This window comes from Ochlerotatus camptorhynchus, unplaced genomic scaffold (assembly GCF_037179485.1).
Source record: "Ochlerotatus camptorhynchus isolate MF236.1 unplaced genomic scaffold, CSIRO-AGI_Acam_v1.1 ptg000176l, whole genome shotgun sequence".
NCBI classification, from domain to species: domain Eukaryota; kingdom Metazoa; phylum Arthropoda; class Insecta; order Diptera; family Culicidae; genus Ochlerotatus; species Ochlerotatus camptorhynchus.
In genome coordinates, this window is record NW_027040666.1 from 4,787,937 (window position 1) to 4,809,018 (window position 21,082).

General features: G+C 35.5%; 1 protein-coding gene across 3 annotated transcripts in view; it reads right to left on the reverse strand.

Moving 5' to 3' along the window:
- The window catches only part of sNPF (short neuropeptide F precursor), a 90,682-nt gene that overhangs the window by 47,781 nt on the left and 21,819 nt on the right, over positions 1-21,082 (reverse strand). The window lies entirely within an intron of this gene.

A 21,082-nucleotide genomic window follows, 5' to 3' on the forward strand; every position in this document is an offset into this window, starting at 1 on the left:
TTAGCCAAGATGTCTTAATGTTTAAATGTCTTGTTTAGATATTCTAGAATATTCTAGGTGAAGAACTGGAATGGTTTGTCACTGGTTTTCCCACCATACATTGTTAAATTATATGTAATATCATTAATGGTTGTAAATTTTGATTTAAAAGTTAATTTAGCACAATTGCTCCATTTACGCCGTGAAGTATGCAATAGTTGATCTTTGATGCATTCTGGATGGAATGGTACTGGATGGCTTCCTGTACTACAAATTAGTACATGCTGGATGGTATGGTACTGGATAACTTCAGTGACATAGCAAAGGGTTATGTTTAATTTCTTTATATTTGCAACGATGATGATTTCCTTTAGTGACACATATCACCTTCTTAATGCTTCAGTATGCCTCAAACGATTAATTCTTGGTTGTTAATAGAACTTCCTTGATGCAATCGGCTGCTTCATGCAGACTGAGCAATTCTGATTATAGTATCAGATTTGTTCTGTATACAGAGGAACTGGGAGGGCTTATTAAAAACTTCTCACCAATAAAGTAATGATCTTCTTGTAAATTTTGCATATAATTTTATATATATTTTATTTTATTTAAGCATATTATTTTTGTTACAGTCAATTTGCATTAGCATATGATACAAGAGATTTAATATTACTTGCTCGTTGTTGCGTAAAATAATCAATATTTATTTTACTTGTAATTACATTTGAAAGTTTTTGCATGTTTTTTTTGTGATCTGAAAATTTACCCAGTTTGGTTAGAAGTTTCGAAGCTAACGCATGTCCACAGGCCTAATAGAAAGATAGACAGAAAAAGTGTATCATGAAGAATGGTTGCATGCAGGGTTGCTTCCGCTCATTTGCTATAGATGAGTGATTTTCGGAGTTTTGAAATCGTTAGATGTTGTAATGGAGACAGTTGGATGCGGGAGGAGATTGGAGGGCGGGTGCTTGACGCATAGAGCCTGTCAATTTCGCTTTCAGAGTGTCGCAGTCAGCGGTTTTATGATTCGTGAGCGCTCGCGATTCGTAGAATCGTTGATTGTGACTGCAAGTGGATTATTTGGCGGGTTTTGTGTGTCGGACGCTTGCTTTTTGGCCTCTTCTTGTGTCTAACATGTGCAGAGTATCATAATAGCGTCTAATGGTTTTGAGATTCCTGGTTGCGTGAAATATATTTGTTATAATATCTTTTTGAGATTTTAGCAGTCACGTTTTGTTTGTAGTTTATATTTTATTTATTTCATGTAATTATCGTAAATAATAGTTATTCAATAATAGATAGTTCATCCATATATTCGTACTTTGACGCGAAGCGCTGTGGATTATAAGATGCTCGATGACCCTCGAGGGATCGATTTTGCTTACTGAGCAGAAAATCATGGATTTACCCAAGCTCTTCCACAGCACAATAAATCGCCACCATCATTTGAATATTTGATATTGAACATTAACCTTGGAAACTATTTGCATATCAAGCGAAAACGTAGTCCTGTATTGTCGCGAAGCGTTATGGTTCTGAGATGCTCGATGACCCTGGAGGGATCGTTTTTGCTTACTGAGTAGAAAATCATGGGTTTAATCCCAAGCTCTCCGTCATGACTCTTAAAATTCATTATCACTAAACAAAATTAATATGTTTTTTCGATAGCCGGCTATCGAGAGATTAAATAAACAAAAAATAAACAATACATACTTTTCGTTGCATCGCCAACTTGAGGTGAATCCTAACCGAATACCCTACGAATACTCCAACTCCGTAGCACTTATGAGGGTGTCGCTAAGTCGGTGGCCTCTCGTTAAGTAAGTACTACATCAACATTTTCTTCCCTATCCCTAGTTATGGTAAAGATGGGCGTGGCCGGGAATAGTGACAGTCATGCTTCTGTTACTCTTGTTTAGATTGGAACCAATGTTTACTCCCCAGCATTATTCCTGAAAGTAGTCTAACTGAGAATTTCAGAAGAGACGTGAGTGTCGCTAGTATCCAATCTACGAAGTATATCATAACAACGCTAACGCTAACGCTAAAACTCTATAAAACCATCGAACAAATAGGGTTAACTAACCCATTTCCGGCCTATGAAGCACAACCCGCACTTAGTCTTTCTTAATCTAGTGCAGTTTAGCACCAAACGAAATGTTATTATTACTGATGGCTTCCAAATTTATTTACCTTTCCGTATGTACCGTAAGATTTGATAAAGAGAAACCAATCGTTGAGATATTGTCAAAAGTCTAACACTGCTTCTTGACGCCAAACTCGGCCTACGGATTCTAAACTCGGCCTAACGCATTGAAACGGTATTGAAACGCCACTGAATTCACTTCGGCCTATCGGATGAAGATAAAAATTGATTCGGCCGGAGCGCTTCTTTTGGGAATAATGGGTGCGAACCTTCATATCACGCGTTCTCATTGACTTCGTTCCGTAGCTGAGCAATTCTCTACAGATTGACGATTTTTTTTAATTTTTTTTTAATTTGTCGGCTCCGATTTTGATGAAAATTTGCACAGTTGTTATTATTATTTAGCTTTATTTAGGAGGCTTTCAGCCTTAGGCTGGTTCGCCTCCAACTTGCACAGTTGTTCTTTTTTAGTAAAGATGCCAATTTGTGTTATCAGTTCTTCAAATTGAATCACGACTACTTTTCTAACAATTAGGCGAACCAGCCCCAGGCTGAAAGCCTCCCTAATAAAGATAAATAATAGTACTTTTCTAACAGGGCCTGTGTAAAAATAGTACTAATGAGTTAAAAAAATATATATTGCTGAAACGGTTTGATGGATTGATTTGGTGTCTTGAGCAAAGTTGTAGATATTATTTTGGCAATAATGTTAAAAATATACACTGTAAAAAAAAATTCGTTTGCTTCAATGAAAAAAATTATATTTGTTATTAAAAAAGTTAATTTTTCAAAAAGTACATTTTCGTTTTAAACCTTATTGAAGCTCATAATGTTTGCTACAAACTGGCAAAGTTTGGTGATGGTAAACTCAAAAACAAAAAAGTTATGGTTTTTTTTTTGAAAATTTCGCGATTTTTACATTTTCATTAAAAACACATGTTTTTTAACCGTGTATAAATAAAAAATGCAAGAGAGCTTTATAATTGGGTAAATAATCGAAAAGAAGAAGAATTAACAAAATTATCATTTAGTTTTGCCACAACAGAGGAATACGAAAGTATGGCTTCACACCGCAACGAGCAATATAATAATACAAAAATAATTCAAGGAACTCAACAGAAAATGAAATTAAAGCCAAACGCTACACAAACTGTAATGATAATGATTCCAAAATATTCAATGTTTTTAATAAGTGATGTAAATAAAAATAGAAAGTAAGTGTATTACAATGTACTTTTTGAGAAATTAACTTTTTTAATAACAAATATATTTTTTTTTCATTGAAACAAACGATTTTTTTTACAGTGTATATTTTTAACACAATTGCCAAAATAATATCTACAACTTTGCTGAAGACACCAAATCAATCGAACAAAGCGTTTCAGCAATATATATTTTTAAACTCATTAGTACTATTTTTACACAGGCCCTTTTCAAAAAGTAGTCGTGATTCAATTTGAAGAACTGATAACACAAATTGGCATCTTTACTAAAAAGGAACAACTGTGCAAAGTTTCAGCGTAATTGGAAATGATCGGTCAGGATCGATATGCGAACCTTCGTGGAATGCCTCAGCTCAGCCTCAGTATCGTACCAGACTTGTTAACTCTGAAATCATGAATTTATTAGAACTTTTCTGTTGAAATTTTTCTGGTTGGAAAATTTCTTGACTTCCCTGGAATTAGAGTTTTTTTTTTCCTTTGGTTTGTTTTTTCCGTCGATCTTGTTTTCCGTGCTGAGCACCATGACTACCGACGTGCCAGGAAGGCAGCTCCCACACCTGGACCCTATCTATCGACCCATCAACTCATGAACCGGGGACCAACGGGTTTACTTCCCATCCGAAGGAAGGCGTGATCAGAGATGTTATGCCTCAGAACATCCCGGCGGCGCCGACTGGGATTGAACCCAGGCCTGCTGGGGTGAGAGGTAATCACGCTTACCACTACACCACCGGCGCCGTTAGAATTAGAGTATAATTATACTTGCCACACAATTATACTAATGCAAAGATGGTACAGGATGGACCGAAAATCGATCGAACTTCGATGAAAAAGTTCTTATTTTTTACTTTAGGACTAGAGCTCCCCTCATAGGCGTATATACTAGGGGCACTAGGTCTAAAGTAAAAAAAAAAGTTTTACACAGTAGTCGAATCAATTTACGGTAGGTGTTCCAGTAATAGTGGTGTGCCTATAGTTGTGTCGGAATAATGAGTGGAAACCTGAGAAGGTTATTTTTCATCGACAAATTAAAAAAATTTGGCCCAAAAATGATAGAAACAATTGATTTTTCTTATGTTTTTAGCTCCATTGCTCCTATAGTTGCGATAGTATTCCTATAATAATGGAATCCAACTGAAACCAAAGCGTTCCACTATTATAGGAACCAAAGTTAGCAACTACCATAGCTTCTGGAACAGTTGTCCTATTAATGGAGGACGAATTTTTAAAAAATGTATGCAATATAATTTCAATGTAATAACTTTTTACTAAAAACTGAGGTAGAAACTTATAGTTGACGTATGAAAATTGTATTTTAAATATATAAATTGTCTTAGTTCCTCCACTACTGACTCACCCATCGACTACGGTCTTGTACAAAGTTGTTCTGCAGAGTTTTGTTAATCTAAGTTTCAGGTTTGGTAAACATTGAGAAATGTTTGAACTTTTGGCGATCTACTGAATAGTTTTGCTCCGTTTCTCATACATTTCCCCATACAAACTTTAAAGCTGTGGGGTCCAGGGGGCTGTAAAGTTGTCCACCCTTTTGGGCAGGTCATTTCATTCTATGAGTTTTCATTGTCGATAATCACCATTTGCGTAACTAATGAAATCATGTGGGGTTATAAGAATATTTCAGTAAGTTAGTAATATTTGACTTCTTTTACCAAAAACCGATTTTGTATTTTTATAAACAGCACGTTTACTTTTATCATGGTGTGGCCTACGCGTTGCTAGCATGATTGGACATGATTTGAAATTCACAGCAGTTCGTATCCGTATACTTATCAGAATCCGTTTGCACGTTATAGCGATTCAAATTAAAATCATGCCCCGAGGACTGCATCACGATGTGATGCTCTAGACGACTTGAGTATCTACTACATTTTCCGGATAATGCGTTGACAATCTGTTGATATTCACACTTGCCTTCATGAATGCTCATTTCATGTACATTGGCATATACGTCTCTCCCTATGCATCTATCGAAGAGTCGAAATAACCGTACCATACCGGCTATTATTTCACAAAACATCCTTGCCTGCTCGTCTATAGGATGAATTCATCTGTGTAATGCGGATCGAATGCCCATAGCAAAAACTCTCAAGACTTGTTTTAGTGTTATGAAATGATGCCAATTTTCATTTATGGGTGCTAAATATGAATGTAGAGCTTATTCATTCTGAGGCTGATATAACAAGAGGCATGTTCCGATAGCATTTTTGAACGCTCTTTTGATATGCATAGCTAGGCTAGATTTTCAATCAGTGGGGGTAAGAGATAAGATACTTTCAGGATTATGTTGTGTGCATATTTTCGGCAAGGTTCCGAAATTCATGTGTTTGCATTGCGGTTTGGAGGATAATTATGCATAGGAAAAATATACAGTTATGGCATGTATTGTAGATTAGCGGTAAATAGATCATGAAAGTGCAATTTATTATTGTGACGCGTTTTTAGCTGACACGTATCAATTTGTTTTGGTAATAAGGCTACTTGATAGCCTATTTAGCCTCATAATAGCCAAATATGGATATTTTCGTGTTGAAAAATGTCTGACTTTCGTGGGGATAGAGTGTGCTTGCTACAGAAGACGAATACACAAAAATGGTGCAGACTTATAAAGCTTTCAATTAACAAGTATGGAGGCATCCATACTCCACGTTTTATGAAATTAATCATTATATGCCATTTAATGCCATTTCACTTTTATCAAAAATTGCATGCATTGGTGCACGGGCTATTGCCATAATTTATGTAATTGAAATAGATAGATCACTTTCTTTATTTGATATTAATCCATTATGTTTTATTAATACTGTATATGATTATACATAATCACACTGATCGGCTTACAAGAGGCTCGAAAATTGAAGTTACTAAGAATTATTATTATTGCTAGGTACATAGGGTCCTCAGGTAGCCTCAGTCAAAGCAGGGCATTACCAGGTTGTTTTGATTTGATAATTTTCTTAACTTTCATGGGTAAGGAATATGGTTGTCATTGCCACACAATTTACAAAACTCATGCACTGGTTCACATAGAAGACTCTCAATTCATAACTTTTTTTTTTTAATTCTTTATTAAAGAGATTTTTAGCCTTAGGCTAGTTCATCTCTATCAATTCATAACTGTGGAAGTGCTTAAAAAGCATTGAGTTGTGAGCAAACATAACCTCGTGAAGTACCGTCAAACTCAGGAAGAAGGACGTTATTTTTCAAAATGCTGGGCACTTGCAAAGGAAGTCCCAAAAACCTGCGACACCTTATATCCATCAGATATTTAATACTATTTTCTCCGAGCTCCTTCTAAGTGAAGCAAGAGCTAAATGAACTGAACACTCTTTAGCTTGCTTTAGTACTATTGTTAGTACGCTGTGGTGTTATTCTTCGAGAAAATAGATGGTAGGTACAGTAAGAGCAACTTGTTGAAAGCGTGCACCTTCCTTGTATAACTGCATGGAGGAATTTGCTATCATGGTTTGTTTTTCAGCACGACGACGACGAGTGTGACATGGTTCTTGGTTGTTTTACATCTGTCATCTTCTGCTTGACAAAGTTGTCTCTTGAAGTAAATATTAATTAATCTCAAGAAAAAAAATCCCTTCTAAGGGTTGAAAATGGAAAACCACAAACTTTTCTTTTTATGCTAAAATTCCTCTTGTGCTCAACAGAGCCATACTATAGATCAAGTATTTTGCTTCACTCGTCTGAATGCATGCACCTTAGAATAGAAGTGAAGATAATTATATCCGTGATTTTCTTTCTTTGAAAGTCATTAAAATATAATCTTTTTTATTAACAAAAATCATGTATTTACTATCGAAACAACTGGCCACTAGTCAGTGTTTAAGTGCCTAATCACAATTTTCGTAAGAAGGGATGGGATGATAGTGTAGTGTAAAATGGGGTAAGATGCACCTCCGGGGGAAAACGACTTATTTTCGTTTAAAATAACTTTTTACCACTTTTTCGAGGATCTGTTAAGGAACATTGATAGTTCAATGTCTGAACTAGCAATTCCAGCATTGCTCAATCCTCGAAAATATATTGAAAATGTTTACCCCAGTTTACCCCGGGGGTGCATTTTACCCTTCTTACTCTGCACACCGTTTACGATTGTGGGTCCCCAAGGAGAGTCTAAAATCAATTCAAATACTAAAAAAAGTGTTGTGATATGTCATGTATGACTCATTAGGGTGGTTCAAAATATGAATTTTGCTCCATGCCAATTGAGCTTGATTCTAAATCAGGTTCTGATAATTCTCCCAAAATTTGAGCTCATATGGTGTAACTAACGTTATTAAAATATTTGTCTGTATATAGGGGAAATGGCTCTAATGTTGGCCTATGGATCTAAGATTGGGTCAATCGCTAAAAATCTGCTATTTGTCAATTTTATATAGATGAACGCGTCATAGGATATTAGCGCTATTGAAAATTTAGGCGATTGCTGAATTTATGTATGTGCAAAAATTTGGGGCATTTAGGCCGACATTACATCCATTTCCCCTACTCCATGTTATGTGTTTGAGAGATGAATGTTTTATGTCTAGTAGCCCTAGGTTGGTATTTTGTGGTCTTGATAATATATTTTGCATTAGGTAATTGGTTTTGTTACTATTTTTGTTTATAGTTTGCAATAAAATCAAATTAAAATATAAGAATCGGGAATTTTTTTAATGTTCGCAACCTATTAAAATATTATTGTTTGCTGCTGTCAAACCGTCATCGAAGACGAGACACCGAGATGCCGCGTACGCAGCATTGTGTATGGGCTTCTATTATGCATGGTGGTGCCCGAAATCCTATATAAGGATTCTAAGGACAAAAGCGCGGGCTCTAAAATAGTACGTTTTCCTGGAGGAGTGACGTCGTGGCTTGTCATGGGATCATGTCGTGTTACACGTGACTGTGTTTCGGAAAAGTGAGTTAAAATTCAGATCCTGTGGATCAAGACAATGACACGCTCACCAAGGGCTGCTCATTTCGTTTTATACGGTCCACGGTTCTGAAAAAAAAAAAAAATCGTGCTGGTATGACGCGAGAGCATGGAGGTCAGTGATTGGCACAGTAACAGGCCATTGTGGCATTAGCGAACCGTTGGACATTTGTTAAAACCGTACCAAATACTTTTAAAACCCCACTAGACTTATTCTTAGACAATCGCGAAATTTGCGCGCTCACTCCCCGGGCTAAAGTGAAGTGAAATGCTGCTGGCCTCCATTACAAATAGGCCAATTTGCCGCCGCATTTTGATTCCCCCGTCGTGAAGAAGCCCTGGGCCACGTGAGCCCATTGATCGATGTCGACAGACGAGTGCATCACGGCCGCAACGTTAGTTCACCGGTGAAATGCAGTGAATAAAAATCTGCTAGTACTAAAACCCTAGACTAAAACCTCTTGTTGCTTTTCCCACTGCACTCTGAATAATACTTCATTAAATAAAATGTGAAGTTTAACCTAAAATTTAGCTTTATTTAATTATTTGAAGTTCTTCTTATTGTTTGGTATTACTATTGTTCCTATTGTTCCTTGGTTGTCTAATCCAGTAATCAGAGAAAAAAGGTAAGTTGAAGTTTTTTTTTCCGTACGACTCCATTGTAACAACCCTTAACCACAACTATCACCAAAGAGGAACATGTTACGTCCACCCCAGACGTTGCTTGGTTGCCGTGGCTTGACCAGCAACCAGGGGTTTAGAAATGGGTCCATCTGAAGTTTATATGGGAATTACTATGGGAAAGTGAACTTTTTGTTCTCATCGCGCAAATAGAAGCAATGCGAATACGAACGAAATCAGTATGACTCGCACAAGCTGCTGTTCGTTTCTGATGTTGTATGCGTGTGAGTGAGTGGTAAATCGAAGACAAAAAATCAAGAAGACTGGCAACTCTTACATTTTCTCATACGAACGCTATGCGCCAGGTACAATCGCGTCATCTGCCGCTCAAAGGTAAATGCTTCAAACGAATTTGAAAGCAAAATATTAAAAATATTTTGGTGATTCAAGGATTCCAGGTTGTGTTGCCGTTCTTAAAAGTTACGTTATCGATTTGACATAATTTTTGCAGTTTTAAGATATTTTAGCATTTATAAAAAAGTGCACACGCTAAATAGTTTTAACTTTTTAACCATAACACCACCAATTTTCAGAGAAGATTCTTTAGAAATTACTGAAGTAAAATATATATCAAGGTTCAACGATAAATTTAAACCCGGATTTCCATCAAGAAATGAAAAAGTTATTTTCAAAATATTGTACCGGTTGGTTTTTTCCAGTACTACTCATGATTATGCACTTTCAAAATATGATTGAAACTCTTGTTTTTGTTGAGCTTAAAAGGGTCGAAGTCTCATATTTCACTGTGTAATTTAAGACGTGATCTACACTAAAAAAACACGAAAAAACTAAAAATTGCTCTAGACCCACCGATAGAACATTTCGGTACTAGAAAAGGGGGAACTTAAGCTTTCGATTTTCTGTGATCCCGTAAGTGTCTCACTTTTTTTTTTACGAAGATCGTTAATAACTTTAAAGCAAAAATAAATAGCAAGTTGGTCAATTCATTAAAAATATGCGCTATCAAAAGTTCCGTAGTTGCCTACAATAAGTAATTAACGAGAAATCAAAGTAAAAGAGATAATTACATAGGGGAACTTAGGAATTCTAGTCAATCTAAGCAGCGTCCGAAATTCTATTAGCAATTTATAAGTGTGTTTGTTTATTTACATTTATCTGCTGTTTGCTATTCTATCCATTCCAATCGACAGAATTGTCCAAAACGGGTCGAAAACGTTTTTAAAATGCTCCAAACTTCTCACGTGAATGTGACTATTATCGGCAGCCTCTTTTTCTTCGGCAACCTTTTCATTTGAACTGCGTATTAACTAGCTGTTCTATGCAACCCGAAATCAGCTGTATTTTGTAGTGCGTATGTTTCATTTGAAGAAAACCCTGACATAACCGAGTCGTGAAAATGTAATCATATCGAAGCTGAAAGACTAAGGAATCGTTTAATTACTATCAGCAAAGTGTTTGGTGAGGAAATACAAAAAAAAAAAAATAATGTTTATGAAGACACTATTGTCCTAAAACTAATGGGTTAGGACGCTCAACATTTTCCGCTGAATGCGGTTTTGGGACCACTGCGCAGGCTAGGAGTGCTTTAAATTAACAACTGTAGATGTGCTCAAAGAACACTAAGCTGACCTCTGTCGTTATGTTCCAGTAAGGACGGGAAGACCTCCTATATAAAAATTGGCATCTTGAAATTGATGGTAACATGAAAAGCGATGGTTAAAATGTTATAACTGAAAGCCATATGTACAATGCTACAATGAATGGAAAATTAAATTTTCGTGGCTAAAATTATTAACAAATAAATCGTTTGACACGCGTTTTCGAAAAAAAAAAAACCGATGGTCAAACATAAATAATGGTGTTCTGTTCAAAGTTTTAATTTATAAAGCTCGTTAGGGTATAATTAATTTATTTCAATAATCATAGCTGATATTAAGATATCAATATTCTATTTGCCTCATTTAATGACCATGATTTGTATCTTTAAAAGTTAACGGTTGATTGATTCTTGTCATGAAAATTCGGCTATATACCCACAGTGACGATGGAGCGAGTAAAATGTATCGTAGACATTAGCAAGCACTTCCACCTGTTGCAAGCGTATGCGTGGTTTAGTGCAGCACTAGGCACAGCCAACATATATGACCGGAAATACGCGACTAATGGTGGATGAAACCGCAGGCTCTCGCTCGTTATATCGTTAAAGCACCAAACAGTGGCAGTTGGTGTGGGCTTTGTTTGCTATTTATTTGCACATTTTGAAATAATCGGCAGACCACCACCGGTAAGTGCATAAAGTCTCTATGGACAGTGCCATAAAATAACTCATTGGGGAGAACTCAATGACGTTGCAATGATTTCAAATAATACACAATGGCGCCAAACCAAGGCAGAGTGTCCGGTCGATTATGGTAACACGAGGATAATTTTTCTCCTGAAGATAATGCTCGAAATGAACTGAGGGTTTTCAAAGTTCGATAAACATTCAAATAATGATGTTATTATCAATATGGTATGGTTCTACTGATACTGAAAAACAACATCTAATATTGGCCATAGCTAAGAATAGAAAACTGCAAAATTATTCTCTATAGAAATATGTAATTGATTTGATATCATCTGAAATATATATATACCGAGTAAAGTGAGTAAATAACATACAGACACATGTACATACATCGCATATACCGTAAAACTAGGTAACATTGTAGTTTTTTTTAAAAGTATATTCTAAATATTTGTTACAGCAATGAATGCTTTTAAAATTTTATATTTTCAAAACAAGTACTGAGCATCCTAGAGTTAATTTGTAAGTAATATGTTTAACGGAAATTAAAGCATTTACACATTTTTTTTTTAGTTTTGTGACCGAAGTTCAGTATTTGGGGTTACTTTGATAATGTTCGATGAATGTAGAAAAAATGGGTGAAGCTCAAAAAAATTTAGTTCATTAAATATGAAACTTTGAATGAGTATATAATCAGATATCATAAGCAATAAGAATACAACATTGAATTTGTTATGGCTATATCGGAAATACAGTTCATAAGTGATGGTTTGAGTGCTTTTCAACAAGGTTGCAAATACTCATTTCAGCTAAAACAATGATTTTTTTTTAAATTATGAAATAATTAGATGCCATGATTATATTTTGAATTGGTAGGATACAAGAAAAGGTTGCAAAGAATGTGTTTGACATATTAAACCTGTTTATTTCACTTCATGAGAGTTACAATCAGCGATTTTTCACACACTCACTCACTCACTCACTCAGCGATCAGAAAATCGCTGATTGTGACTCATAGAAAGCAAAATTTACATGTTTTATGTTTCAAACGCATACTTTTTATCCTTTTTCTTGTAAGTTACAGCTAAAACATGCCATCATACCATCTTTTGGTTTTATTATTCCGAAGAACATTATTTTAGCTGAAATGAGTATTTGCAACCTTGCTTTTCAAATAGGATAAAGCACGAAAATTGTTTTTTAATATGTTTGTAAAATATCAGCTCTATTATGGGATTGGTTTGGCACAAGAAAAATGTTAAGTGTTTTGTTTGCACACTCTTCTGGTCAACTTCAACATGCCACAGCGGCCACTACTTGCCAGATTTATGTAATCCCGAGTCACCTTGCCAGTTTTCTTTAACATCCGCTTGATAATTGTTCAAAAATTTTCGAAAAGTTATGATGGTGGTCTTTTACGATAAAATCTACTCCACTACACTCCCCAGGCCTTAGATCAAAAATGTATTTGCAATGTTAAACTTCATCTTAGAGCTCTTTTTAAAGACCCTCGGTGAAATGGCTCATTCGGAAAATTTATTTGGCAACGAAATAACCCGCTCCCGAATATGGACGATTCCATGTAATATTTTTCAAATGATCTATGTAAGTTAAACCTTGAAACAATGCGTGATTTTCATTCATAAATGTAAAGACATAAGTCCATTTCAATTTATTTTACCATATCGCATCTCGGGCCTACATCTGGCGATTCGTGCCCCTGAAAACGCGATGTAGAAGGGTTCCGTGAAAATTGTCTATAAATTCATTTAAATCTTGGCCAGATTTTCTCCCACACTCATTTTTCATTTTCACTACATAGTTTCAGTTTGGTAACTGCATAACGTAAATGGTCCTATGTCCGAATACAAACAATAATACGCTAACGCATGGCTCATTATGCGATAAGGATCAACATGCTGACTTCGAATATGTGATACTATGGGCGTATTGTCAATGGGTGGATACAAATTGGACTGCAGATGGATCGGTTTTCCCGCTGTTAGCGATTATGGGCTTTTTTTTAACATATTCTCCCATGTGAGAATGTACGGAGATGTATGCACGCATATAGTAACTGCAATTGACATGTGGGTAGTATGGCAACGATTGGCAAATGAGAACGGACATCCGGTTCACCTATTACATCTTCCTACCGACCATGGGATGAACAATTCTGGAAGAGTTGCATTTTTGCCAACGGCGAAATCGAATACCTGTTGATAGCATGCAGACGGCAGCACCGGATAATGTTAATTTAATGGAGTGCGAAATAATCTGTTTCACATCCGCAACAACCTCGTGGAGCTTCGCACGATGGTGGCAATAAAACCGTTGCCGATAGTAGCTACGCTGGTGGTGGCGCGTGGCTGAAGGTGAGCTTTCGTTAGTAAGCGCTTCGAAACCTCAGGAGTGCTCAATAAAATGCTGCGCTAAAGTTAAAAACACAATTCTGTTGACATTGTAACGTAAACGCGCTTCCAAACACTAGCATCAACGAAAATATATTGGGCTGACATAAAAGCCAAAAATTAAGCTAATAAAATCAACAAAAAATTTGCTTGGCCCATAAATCACCAGGAAACATGTTCGAGAGAACGATTAAATATTGATGTATGCGATATAAGCTCTCGCGATACAATATCTACCATTTTAGCTACGGAAACATTTACAGTTTATCAGCACACATGTTGTCCCCAGCTGCGTGGTGTTTTCAACTTGTCTATTGCTGATGTTCGAGAAATGGATTAGATTTTTTGTTCTGTGCTTTATTGTACTTTTGGGGAATAGTTTAATTTTGCTGGTTTGGTCTTTTAAACATATCAAGATAAACTTGCAACTAGTTTTTTTGTTCTATTCTAGACGAAAATTTTCCAAAGGGCCGATCGATACTGTTAATCGGCTTTCTCTTTCGTTAATAACTCAGCAGCAAAAACATTCCCTGTTTTGATTGACGTTTTAGAATTTTAGACGATATATCAGGCATAACATTTGATAATGGCACAAAAGCATTTGTAAACAAACTTTCTAAGGCCCTTTACACGTGAACCAAATTACGCTCACGCAAACCAATACCACTTTCGGAAAAGTGATAGTTGCCCCTATCCGATGATGTTGTTGGTTTGCGTGGGCGTACTTTGGTTCGCGTGTAAAGGGCTTTATAAAGTTTGTTTACAAATGCTTTTATGCCGTTATCAAATGTTATGCCTGATATATGAACCTCCTATATAAAACTATGTGGCAACAATAGCATGCAATTTGTTTACACAGCCGTGGTTATCAAAAGAGAAAGTCCATAAATCGATCAAAGCAGACAGGACCTTTTGAAATGTTCATCTAGTACAAAAATCCCCTGAGGAGTGCGCATTTTCTTCAATCAATTGAACTGATTTTCTGTAGGTGATAAGTTTAAGGGTGATATCTATCACATACAAAAAATCACCTCAATCTATTAGAAAACAGCCGACACATATGTGTGGGTGGACGACACCACCTATCGTGCTTTTTGAGGGATTTGTGTATTGTGTTCTGATGTAATGTTTTTTTTTGTCTGATGGTTTATGGTAGCAGCATGAATCAAACTTGCTATTCTTCATCAAACTTTCAGACGAGATTTGTGGATGTAAGTAGTTTTTTTCGCTCAGAATATTATTTTTGCGGAGACATTCCTCGGTCCGGTTTTATCTTGATAAAGAGTATATTATGAAAAAATGCAACCACTTTATGAATACTAAGCCATCTTGCTACTTTTCAGTAAACATGACACTCGACAACACTTTAGCGAGATGATGGGTGAATACCTTTGTATCCCTCAACAATGCGAATTCTTTCCTTTTATTTCACAGCTTGTTAACGGATGCCTTTCCGTAAACGAATGCGTGCATGGAGGATGGATGCAACCGTCGTCGCACGTTTGTTGAAAATAGGTCAATCCTCTGTAAAAAAACCCTTATTGTATCCTCCTATAATGATGATATTTAACCGTTTGCTTTCTAATCAGATCTTTATTACTTTATGAGAGATTGCAAAGTTGAAGGAGATACTTAATTGATATCAATATGTTATTCCACGTTCAGACTACAGAGTTATAACATGTTATAATAATTATCGACAAGAAAAATTTCATCAAGATAGGCTTATAACATGTTATAAATGCTCAGTTTGGCTATGTTCGTGTTCATCATAGTATTCGTGTTGAAATTTAGCTAACACGATGCTAAGATTTAGTTAATTTTCTTCAGGCATACTACGATTAAAATCAGTGGTGCAACTTGCATGCAAACTGATTTCCGAACAATTTCGCGATATGCGAATCGCTGAAATATTGTCAAAACTCAAAACTACAGTGAGGGTAGTTTTGATGTATAAAATATATTTTGGGAAGTGGTCATTCGCGCAAATAATATTGTTAACAAACCACTTATTACTAAGTTGTTTATACTCAAATTCTTCAAACTACTCAACATTAAGTTATTCATCACTTACTAAACGTTAACTTCCCGTATCTGAAGACCACTGGTGGCTCTTCCTTTTCTGACAACAAACGTGAGAGCAAATAGTAGCTCGAGCTTGTAAATGCTCAATACAGCTTAAATGCTTACAACACAGTCTACTATCCTGTTCCTGGACCTCTCCTCTAGGATTGTTGAAATTAGTAGTAAAATTTTGTAATTTCGTTTGCAAGTAGAGACATTTTTGTAAGTAGTTTTCCATCGGTAAGACGGACACTGTTAATAATTCATAAGAAATAAATAATGTCCTATTTTACTTACTCTCACAGATCCCTAGAGCATTTACCCTATATGTAAAGGTACATTAGTACAATGTGTTCCTATAGTGGCTTATGGAGTCTCCAATATACTAATGTACCTCAACTATTGGACCGTTAACCCTATGTCCATAATATATCCACACTGAAAATAAAATTTCGTTTATACAATGAAATCGCTCGTTCGTTCTAGTTCCGTTAAAAATTGCACACACGCAACTGATTTTATTTAGAATTTCTCAGCAAAAATACTGTGGTGAATTCCATCTTTTTCGTATAAACCTTTTACTATGTAAAAACATGTAAATTAACAATATTAATCGTGTTATTCCACAAAATTTAACATGGAAGTTTACATGATGCACATGATTATCAAGTAAGTTTGCATGACTTGCATGTAAACTTTCATGACAATCTTGGAAATGTACATGTTAGAAGCAGTTACATACCAAAAACTTCAAATCTACATGTGAAATTTCATTGCATGTTCCATTTTTTTTCTTTTGTATTAGATTATGCTGCATGTAATTGTCATTGTTGTTTAGTGTGTGGGTTGAACCATTCGTATACTCAAAATTGAATATGCGTGCATTGTAGGAAGATAGGACTCAGATCTAATTTCGGGCCTGCTAAGCACAACCCGCCCTTGCATCTATTTTTGAGTGGATTTTTTTCTTCACAAAATGGCATGTTTTCAATGCAGATGACTTCTAAATTTATTCACCTTTCCATTCGTACTGTAAGATTTGATAAAGAGAAATAAATTGTTGAGATATTGTTAAAAATCTAATACTGCTGCTTGACCCCAAACTCGGCCCACGGATTCTAAATTCAGCCATTGAATTCCCTTCGGCCTATGGGATGAAGATAAAAATTGATTCGGTCCGAGCGCTTCTCTTGTTTTTGACAATAATGGGTGCAAACATTCATATCACGCGTTCTCATTGACTTCGTTTGGTAACTAAAGTAACGTATCAACCGCAGAATTGACTTGTTAACTTTGAAATCATGGTCTTATTTGATGTTTTCTGCCCGATAGGCCAAAATACAAAGGGCAACGAGAATGTCGTTAACAAAATAAATGGTGTCTCTGATTATCGTTACATGTACGAAGGCGTTTCGTACAATCACGAATTTAGTTTTTATTTCACACAGATTAATTAAATCAATCATTTTTGCCCACCACAATAATTGATCAGGAAAAAAGTAAACTTATACCAAAGGTCCAGTTGAATCAATTCACCAGTCGCCAGCCGCTATTTTGTGGAGGATGATTTCCATCCAGTAGCACCATACCGTTTCTTATAGAAATACCATCTTCAACATCAACTTGACGATCCCACCTTCATGGACGGCTGTCAAACAAATTTCTCATATCCATATGCATTCACATCAGCATCATTCGCTTTAAAAATCAGCATAACAGCAAGAAATCAGCAGCAACAGAGACCTTTCAAACACAACGCATCACCGCCATTAGCAACAGGAGCAATAAAAATATCAATGGGCACCTTGGAAGATAATAAAAGCAGCACACAGTTCGAAAAGTAGTGTAAATTTCTGTTCAGTATGATGCACATAAATGGAGCGTCACATATCATATAAGTTTACATTATATATCATGTAAAGTTTTGAGAAATTTCATGCAATGAAGCAAATATTGTATACAAAAGCCCATTGTTGTAAACAACATTGTTTACAAGTTGCTCGGTTGCGTGAAATGAAATGCAAGCTTACGTGAATTAATGTTTACATCACTATTAAAATTCAGTATTTTTATCTGTGCAGTTTTCAAGTCCTTAAGACATTCAGTTTGCGTGGTGAATTATTAGCATTTTGCCCGATGATGGACAGTACGAATAGGGTTAACTACCCCATTCCCGGCCTATTAAGCACAACCAACACTTAGTATTTCTTAATCTAACTTAGTTTAGCACCAAACGGAATGTTATTATTACAGATGGCTTCCAAATTTATTTACCTTTCCATATGTACCGTTAGTTCTGATAAGGGGTCGCGAAATATTCGTTTATTGTTGAAAATGCAAAACTGATTCTGGCGGCTCAACTTGGCTTACGGGTTTTCTTGGGCCTATTAGCCATTAGAACGCCATTGGGATCCTCTTTGGGCTATCGAATGGAAATAAAAGGGAATTCGCGTGCGTCTTTTGTACACTCCAACCCGTAAAAAAAGAACGATAGAGATACAATTAAATGTATTGTAACCGTACATTAGAATTTATTGTACTTAAAATAAATTGTATTGTCCACAACGATAAAATAACCATAGAATTTACTTTTTTCCGCAATAGAATCTATGGTAAATGTTGAAATCTATAATGGAACGAGGGGGTTGTTATGTATCTTAACCGTACAAAAAATCACTTTTTCTCGAACAGATTTGAGTCATTTACCATTCATTTTATTGTTTTTCTATTGTTGAAAATTCATACTATATTGGACGTATTGTAAATCTATTGTAATAACTATATTTTAAATTTACTTGTATGATATACATACGATAAGACCGATTGTTGAAAATAGATTTTGTTGTGATTTTATGGTAATTTTATGGTTATTTTTTCTGGGTAAGAGCGGCTTTTGTTTTCGAGATCTTATTTTGCTTTCTTCAACATTTCGTTGAATAGAAACATCGTACTAAACTTTTTTGACACGTTCACGCCGAAATCATAGATATATTTGATGTTTTGTGCTCGATAGGCCGGTAATGGGCGATTAGGTCGATATAGATTTTGCCCCTATTTCGTAAAATTTACGATAACATTGATTTATCAACGAAACCCATTTTTACGAATCGAGCGAAAAATATTTTCAGTGCACCGGTATATTTAATGATCTTGTTCGGTCCTGAGTCCTCATAATGATCAAATATAATCATACAATTAGTTTAATTGTTTTTATAATGTTAAAACATTAAATTTCCATCAATGTTTGTTTAACCCCTAGCACCTGTTAATTTTCCCTGCAACTAAAAAAATATGTGAATTTTGGACCATTTTTGATGTTAAAAAAGAGTTAAATTTTATGATTAATGATTTATTAATGTTGCTTCCTAGTATGAGTTTAACTCACAGAATACTGGTATTAAAAGCAAAATACTTTATTTATTGATGAAAAACAATAACAATGATTAAGGTGTCCGTTTTATAGTACGTTTAAACGCTGTACAGACTGGAGAGTTATAACATGTTATAACGGTTGTCAAATAATTTCAACACAGAAACCACCATCAAGATAGCGCTATAACATGTTATAACTCTGTAGTCTGAACGTACTATTAGACTACAGAGTTATAACATGTTATAGCTCTATCTTGATGGTGGTTTCTGTGTTGCAATTAGTTGACAACCGTTATAACATGTTATAACTCTCCAGTCTGGATAGCGTTTTACTCCGATTTCTTCTATGGGTTTCTACACGGTAAGAAAAAAGTGACCAACGGCCAGTTCACTTTTACCTACTTTTGACTACACACTTAATCTAGCTCGGTAAAATCTCCAACAGCCGATTACTTCGGCAGTAAATTTTGCTGATATCTCTGCAAAATATCTGTTTGTTAGCTGATATCTCAGCAAAATGTTATTTGTTAGCTGAGTCTCGGCAATTGTTTGACTGAATCTCAGCAAAATAAATTGCAGAACTACTCGGCTGTTGGAATCTCGGCGAAAAAATTTAAGTGTGAGTTTGTCTCCTTTTCTCTAATTCTAATGTTGTCAAAAACGGAGGAGCAAATCCACCCAACAGGAGTAGTAAAGTCTGGGAACCCAACGCTGAGTATAATCATATTTACATACTGTTGGGTACAACTAACTTACTTTTGCTTAAAAAGCCAGTGGAAAATTCCATATGAACTACACACAAGTAAATGAAAACTACTTTGACCCATTTTACCTACTTTTGGGTTCCTGCACTATAGTAGAAATACTCAGAGGGAGAGATGGGCGGAGAGAATGTTTTGAGCCAATTGAACTGTCATAATCTAAGCCAATCGAACATTCCAATTAGAATTTTTCTTATGCATACTAGAATAAATTTAAGAGTATTGCAATCGAACAGAAATTTAATCACCTTTATGTTTTGTGTGCTTCTCAAATTCAACTAGTTTTTGGAATCAAAAACAATATTCTAACTCTATTGATTAATTGATCTTCGCCGGTCAACGAATGGCACCAAGAAATGTGCAAAATATTGCGATGCAATCAATTATTATGTTGCACCTAAATCGAATCAAAAATACAATTCATTTGAAATGCTAGCTGCTAGCAAGGGTTGCAAGATAATTTAGGAACAAATCCCTGCTGCCGAATTGTATTTTGTTTTCTCCGCCTATCTCTCCCTCTGACTATTTCTACACTATAGTGCCGAGATGAGTGAAATGAACTTAATTTTGGGTACTTTTTTTCTGACCGTGTAGTTGACTGAAGACAAGCTTTAGGCGGATTGGTTGTAATCTAGTTTAGTTACAATCAGAAATCTAAAGGTAAATTGTTGTCTCGTTGTTCCCCACTAAGCAGGAACAGTGAGACAAAGAGTATTCAACATTGAGACACATGTTTTAATATGGTTCAAAAAACTATTGTTCGACCACATCTTAAATGATATTTGAGAGGTCGTGTGGTTTATCGAGAATGGAAAAGATCATAAATTACATTCCACTTTCAGGGGGAGAAGTGAGGGGTGTTTGGAAACCGTGACGATCCATACAAAATTTAAAGTCCATACAAAAACGTGACAAAGGGGGCTTGAAAATGAGCCTTTTGGATGACGTAATAAATTTCCAATATAAATAATACTTTTTACCCTTCTAAAAAAAAGTATTCATGATATCATTGGCATGTCCCACTGTTCCCCACAGGTATGTTTTATGAAAAATAATAAAATAGTGGTATTAAACAATCAGTTTATAATATGTGTTTTGTTGTTGAAATTGACTTGAAATTGATTCCAACAAAATTTTGTCTGACCCTGCCTAAAACGATTTTGGCTAAATTATACAATAAAAAGCTAATATATTTTTAAAACTTCATCACATGATGAAGCTTGACAAACTTCACTTTCTAGGAAAATATCAAGAA